Below are 7,910 nucleotides of genomic sequence, written 5' to 3'. Positions count from 1 at the left end.
CTTTCAACAGAGATGATGAAATATTGCGATCAGAAAATATGGACCGAAATTAAAGTGTCAGTGATGAAAACTAGTTTAAGTTTTACAGATGAATTATTTGTGTTGACTTGATTCTGATTTGGACTAGAGAAAATGACCAGATATATTACGGAAGACAAGTTATAAGCTCTCTGACAAGTTTTCTAAAATACAGCTAATGCAATGAAAGTATAGTATTAAATTTACATGTCAAAATTTCTCAAGTCGTGATTTCGAGACTTGTCCTGGCCACCGATGTTATTACAAGAAACGTAGGCTAGGTAAAAGCTCAGCAACTTTACCGTTAGTCATGAAGCAATAAAATTCATAGTTTTTTAGGTGCAAAAATAAGGATAAAGGAGAAATGATAGCATTACATGCATATATAATGCTGAAATTATTACAAGTTAGGAATGCAAATCTTTGACGTCCCCTATGGATTCAAGTCTGTTTCCATTTTTAATTCACCCTAACCCCAACGACATCGTCGCCACACAATAAAATATGTTTGTAATTATGTGTCGTTTTGCGAAAATACATCTCTCGTAAATCAGTTTCAGCTCATGCAGAAAGATGGACAGAGAGACAAGCAGACATCAGATAAGACAGACGAACAGATTTTACAGATGGACGGAACGCCAACAATCAAACTAGGCCAGGCAGCCAGGGGCTGGCTGGCAGGCAGATAAAATGACTTTCAGGCAGACAGTCAGACAAACAAACAAACAAACAAACAAACAAACAAACAAACAAACAAACACACAAACAAACAAACAAACAAACAAACAAACACATACATACATACATACATACATACATACATACATACATACATACATACATACATACATATATACATACACTGACCACTCTAGCACAACCTTTCCAATTCAAAATGAAATGGGAGGGGAGGGGTATGGGGTTTGCAGAATAGTGGGAGGGAATCAAGATAACTTCAAGAGATGTAAAATCAATACCGTGCACAGACACGGAGAATGCGTCATCATGAAATACTGAAACCGTCTGCTTTTAGGCGTTTCAGTACTTTTCATCGAATAAATGAAATATTTCTAAAGTGAAATAGGTACATTAAAGGGATTATATGCATGTTACCATCTGGTCTTCTAAATACCGATAAAGAGATCCACTGCCACTCAAAAACCACAGTGACTCCATGAATTCTAATAACAAAATGCCCTATGAATATTTGATAACTATATGTATTGATAGTATATGTAATTAGGCTATCATAATTCGAGCTCCAATTATTATGTGTTATTACTTGGTGATACCAATATACATGTTGTATGTAATTTGTTTATATAGCTTTGCATATTCTAATGAGTCATTTGCATCATTGGGTTTATTTCGTAATTAGACAATATTTCATGAAGAAATCTCAGATTTCATGTGATGTGGTGCATATACTGGTAATAGCAGAGTTTACTTGTCCTATGGGTTGGTATTTTTGGGGTGTTAATGAGTAATTTACATAATTAACAATTTAATCTCCAAATTTCAAATGACTAGCTACCTACATCAGTTATAAACGAGCACAGTGTGCATAAACATAATTTGTATAAGTGATGTATTTTTTTTGTAATTTGGCAATACTTCAGGAATGCAAACTTCAAATTTCGCAGGATTTGGTATGTACATTGATGACACATACAGTATTTGTTAGTGCTTACATAACCCTTACCACTAAGCAATAAAATTCATAGTTTTTTTCGGTGGAAACATAAGGATAAAGGAGAAATGATATCGTAGGGTGGCGAGCCTATTGACGATTTAGCCCAAATACCAAAACCGTGGATTGGGGTAGGATTTGTATTACACTTGTTGCTCAGGATGTCGACATCCAGTTGGAAAGATATAATTCACAAACTGTAAAGGGGGGGGGGGGTGAGTCATTTTGTCCAACCCCTATTGTTGTGTATTGCTCATCTCTCTGTCGGATTTGCCATCGAAAGTTTCATATCTGATGCAATGGATTATAATGAATGCGTGCAGAATGATGCATATAGGGCCAGAGATATTGTATAGACTTTCTTAAGTTGTACGGATGGTATGGATAATACTATTGATGGATTGTAAAGAAGCAAACAAACAGCGACAAAAGTTAAATGATTGGTAAGATACAGACCATATGTATTTATGGCGAATGTACACATCAGCAGAAAATGAATAGTCTACAAACAAAAGAGAGATAAAAACGGGGGTGTTACTCCATTCTAAGGTAACGTTTCGTAACCATACAAATAGAAAATACAATTCTGTGGGAATTACTGTAATATGAAACGTCATATTATACTACCATTCAAGTATTAATGCAGGATTAGCACCCCCTGGTAGATATTTTTCAATATATGTGGCATATCTCCACCAAATTCTACAACCGATGCAGACTCGAAGATTAACCAAGTCTACAACGTGGTAAGTACGTAATTTCTTGTACATTTTCTAACATTGGAAACGATCTTGTTTTACAACTCCTGAACCATGACGGTCACCGGCTTTTCGATGCTAAGGCTGAAAGTTTGGAAAATGTGCTTCATTATCAACTGGTTTGACTTCGAATCCATGAATTTTTCGATTGTATGGCAAAGTGTCCAGAAAGTTCGCTTATGAATCAACTGTTTTCAACCTTGTCAAACTTGAGTGGTTATACCAACTTACAAACGTAGCAAATACGTACACTCCTGTCCTGTGTGAATTTCTCCTTACAATGGTCTCCATATACGAAATGAAACCGGCTACCGAATACATGTTTTGAAAACTTACGCCTTTTATTTAAACTCGTCAAACAACGAAATTATTTCTGATGTTCAATTCCTTTTTCAATTCTTATGTAAAATCTATGTTCAGCCAACAAAATGATGTCACCGAATATTAATATAGTCTGTTTAGATATTATACACCAATGGCAATGCACCAAAAAGAGAAAACATTATTTGCTTACGGTTATTTTCTTTATCCGACAATCGTACGCCACAGGTTTAATACCTGATACTAAACTAAATTTTGTTTTGGAAATTTCGGAACGCTCTTTAAGTGAAAGTAAAAATACGGTATCTGTGTAACAAATACAAATATGTCGGTTTGAAAACACAGGCTGACTTTAATTCTAAAATTAGAATATATATGTATATATAAAGTCTGTATGTACGTATGTATGTATGTATGTATGTATGTATGTATGTATGTATGTATGTATGTATGTATGTATGTATGTATGTATGTATGCATGTATGTATGGTTGTACGTACGTACGTACGCACGCACGCACGCACGCACGTACGTACGTACGTACGTAAGTATGTATGTATGTATGTATGTATGTATGTATGTATGTATGTGTGTGTGTATGTATGTATGTATGTATGTATGTATGTACGTGTATGTATGTATGTATGTATGTATGTATGTATGGATGGATGGATGGATGGATGGATGGATGGATGGATGGATGTATGTATGTATGTATGTATGTATGTATGTATGTATGTATGTATGTATGTATGTATGTATGTATGTATGCATGCATGCATGCATGCATGCATGCATGCATGCATGTATGTATGTATGTATGTATGTATGTATGCATGTTATGATTCATTACCATGAAGGACTACCTATCATGGTGTCGGATTCCCATTGTAATATTGATTTTAACAAAATAATGTTATTGTTTTTTTCTCTAGATCACCAACACGACGAATATGGATATCAAAGTTATCTTTGTTTTCATTTGCGGTTTAGGATCCGGAGTCACAATTGGTGAAGTAATTGATTGTGAAGAATTCGATGGAGTTAATAACAATGTGGAGGTAAGTATGTATATTTCTGCTTCGTTACTGCTATACGACATATGTTCTCGGAGGACATACACTAGTATCACATACTTGTTCACCGATATGCAAATTTTATTCGCTACTTAGGGCACGTGCACTTACGGGTATGTATGTATGTATGTATGTATGTATGTATGTATGTATGTATGTATGTATGCTTTAATATATGCATGTATTGAGTGTATTTGATTCGTTATAGGATGTAATATAATGTTATATATTATCTTATCCATGTATCCTACTATTGAAATAACTGACAAAATCACACAATTCAATTTATTCTTTTTCACTTGATCGATTTGTAACAGCCGGGTCGAGAGAACAACGGTAAGTATTATAGTTGTGCTATGCAATCGGAATCAAACTTTACTTGTTCTGCAATACATACAATCACAAACTGTCTATACGATACTGATATGCGATATTGACATTTGCTGTTTATTGGCTAATGTGATAAAGTAGTGAGAGCAGATCATGCTAGCATGTGTTTTCAATGACGTAATGAAAACTACGCCATGAACAAATTTAAAGGAATAATGGATGTGCCTGTTTATATTTGTCTAACCCATTTCATGATAGCAGAACTTTAAATTTTGTCATTTTAAACATTGCAAATATATCCATAGATTAAACAACACTGCATGTTAGCCTGCTCTTCCACTTTTCTCTCCTATATTTCTTTGAATACAAGGCAGGTTTAAAAAAAATCTAGTTTACTTATATCAGTCAAGTTTGCGCTGAAAGCGTGGACGCTAGAACTGTTTGAGAATTTCTGTATTTCTGTGGCATTGATAATAGAGCTTAACTTAATTACCTGCCTCTTAATTTTTTTAATTAGACATTAAGGTTAGCATGCACATGTCTAATTTTTCCAATTAAAACTATTACTGTCTTATTCTCAGCTTTAAGATTACCTATAGTGGTAAAGTGAAATGAGCTTGATACAAAATAAGTCGATATATTATGTCTGATTTGATACTTTGTGGTAAAAAAAAATGGATGTTGTTTAGGATATAGGTTTATTGAATTGGATTATTTTTCTTTATCTTTTCAAGGGATGTGCGCACTAAATTTTCTTCACACTTGTGAGTGTGACTGCCGAATATACGAGTTTTTCTGCCAACAACCAGACGGTAAATTTTATGATGACGCCAAAGCTCATTGTATAGAGCTTGGGGCAGATCTACCATTTGGAGGTTCTCTCGCAATAGTGGATAATCCACAGACGAGCAATGCACTTCACAAGTATATCGTTGAGCACTGTCTGTATGAGAAGTGGTGCATAAAGAAGTATGGTTTCTGGATTGGTCTGAGTGACAGTTGCGAAGAAGGCGAATATGTATGGTGTAACGGAATAGGTGTATGTGATTGTTACGAAGACTGGGCAAAGGGTGAACCAAACAACAACATAAGATTGGATTCAAATGGACAAGATTATGTTCAATTGTGGTAAGTTTGATAATAGTCAACAACCTCTAGTTTTATTGATGCTGCAAATATAGCAATGACAAGTAAAGGGAACGGACTGAGTTAGTACTTGGTACGAGCATGGTCCTACATTTACACGTAACTATCGCCATATTGTTCTTTGGATATGTTTGTTTCCATATTACCAACAGAATTTGGGAATATGTTATGGTGAGATTAAGTTTAGGAATCGGAGGTTTTTGTTTCATTTATTGATATCTTCTTGTCATTAATGATTAACATATAAAGTTTGATATTACAACGTTCTCAAAGTCATTCATTTCTCCTATATATAATCAACAGGTATCGGTCTCGGAGCCCAGCTAAATGGGGAAAGTGGGATGACGAATACTGTGCCGTCAGAGAAAAGGGTTACGTCTGTGAATACAAAAGTAAGTATCAGAAATATTTTCCTTCTTTGTCAGCCATGGCAACGCAACAGCAATACCAACTCATTAATCGCTCCGGTGGTGGTAGTCTCAGACGAAGCGAGTACACATGCTTGTTAGAAATTTCACGGAAAAGAGGGTATTTTTCATCGGCCATCTAGGTCCATGAAATCGCGAAAAAAGGGGTACTTTTTTCAGATCGCCCTCCGAGAATAGTGGTAGGTTGTCCTTTTGTGTGGTCTATGTATTCAAGTTTAATATACAATATGCAAGTATAATAGGTGAGCATATAAAGTACCAAACACAGGTATAGGCCAGGCCAGGTATCGACTCAATTTTTTTATTCATATTTGTATCGACCGAAGTACAAGCCGTCTATAACTATGTGCACATTGCACACATGGTAAATCCAAATTTAGGAAGTTTATTATGCTCACACATCCGGGGACTGCCACCGCCTGATGTATCACACAACTCTATTGTCAGGTGAAGTTCACGTACACGTTCTGTTGACCCTGTCAACCTGTTTCGGGTGATCGTCAATTTTCGTCATATTTCGGAGTAAAATGTCATTGTTGTCATAATTGTTTCGAAATGCAACTTCGGTAGTAGTGTAGTTTCTCTAAAAATTCCAGAAAATGCTTTAATATCTTCATAAAACTAGATGGTTGGCCGCTAAAGCGATCGTGTTCGATGTCCGTACAGCAGTATGTTTAGTCATAGACAGTGGAAGTCTCCCCTTCCACTGTCTATGGTTTAGTGTGGTACAGTGTAGCCTAGACACAGTAGGCCACCTACAGTCGGCGATACCCGTGTGAGGTGGTGAATTTGTAATTTAAATGTACGATCGTAAATAATATATTGTGTATGGATATTTTCGTCAGAATTTCCCTGTTTTGAAAGCTGCCTCAGTCTTGTCGTCAAACGCGATAACACCAATATAATGTCGAACATTGACCGTTGTTTTGATGACGTTTAACGTGAATGTCATGACGTTTGACGTGAATGTCATGACGTTTAACGTGAATGTCATGACGTTTGACGTGAATGTCATGACGTTTGACGTGAATGTCATGACGTTTAACATGAATGTCATGACGTTTAACGTGAATGTCAGAAAGAGATATTTCACGTTAAATGTCATCATGAATGATTAATCTGAACATAGGTATATCTTAAAGGTCAGAATCTAATATGACAGGGTAAAATCGCAATTTCTCGACATTGAGATAGAAATTTAACAATTAAAACCATAGGATTTTAGAAGTGTTTTAAAACTGTTCGAACAAAACGTTTTGGCTTTCAAAACTATCTAATAAACTGATATATATATATATATATATATATATATATATATATATATATATATATATATATATATATATATATATATATATATATATATATATATATATATATATATATATATATATATATATATATATATATCCAACGCCATTAATTGATTCATGCACAATTGTATTTGAATTGGTGAAAGTACTTATTTCTTTATAAATTTTTTTACAGTTCCATATTGTAACTACGCCAAATATTGGAATCGTGAAATACCAGAAGACTGTCCACATTACTAAAACATAACGTCTATACCATGCAGCCATCAAATGAAGACTGTTGTCCTATCTTTCCATCTTAATCTATCAAAGTGTATATTGATGTAGCACCTATCTATGGTATTCAAACTTCTGACTTTGTATTTTAATATTAGTTAGTATTCCTGAAATAAAATAGAAAGAAATAAGACTGTATAACTATGTTTCATAGCATTGATTCATACATTGTGATAATCGGCGAGTTTGAATAGATAAATGGATGTATGGACTGATGGACCAGTGAATAGATGGATGGATGTATGGATGGATTGATGGATGAAAATATTTGACTGTTTTAGCTATGATTGCAACGACTGAATGATTGTACAATACGAGTACTTGGTGTTTTGTTTTTGTTTTATGAATGAAACAACTATTTCATTTGCTTTGCCGATAAGATTAATGTTATTTGGATGATCTATGTGTCTGTCTGTCTGTCTGTCTGTCTGTCTGTCTGTCTGTCTGTCTGTCTGTCTGTCTGTCTGTCTGTCTGTCTGTCTGTCTCTTTGATTGTTGGACTGTCCCATGTCTCTGCCCGTCTTTCTGTCTTGCTCAGTCTCTGTCTGTCTGTC

Source organism: Glandiceps talaboti, chromosome 17 (assembly GCF_964340395.1).
Source record: "Glandiceps talaboti chromosome 17, keGlaTala1.1, whole genome shotgun sequence".
In the NCBI taxonomy this organism is placed as follows: Eukaryota; Metazoa; Hemichordata; class Enteropneusta; family Spengelidae; genus Glandiceps; species Glandiceps talaboti.
This window is presented reverse-complemented; position numbering follows the sequence as displayed.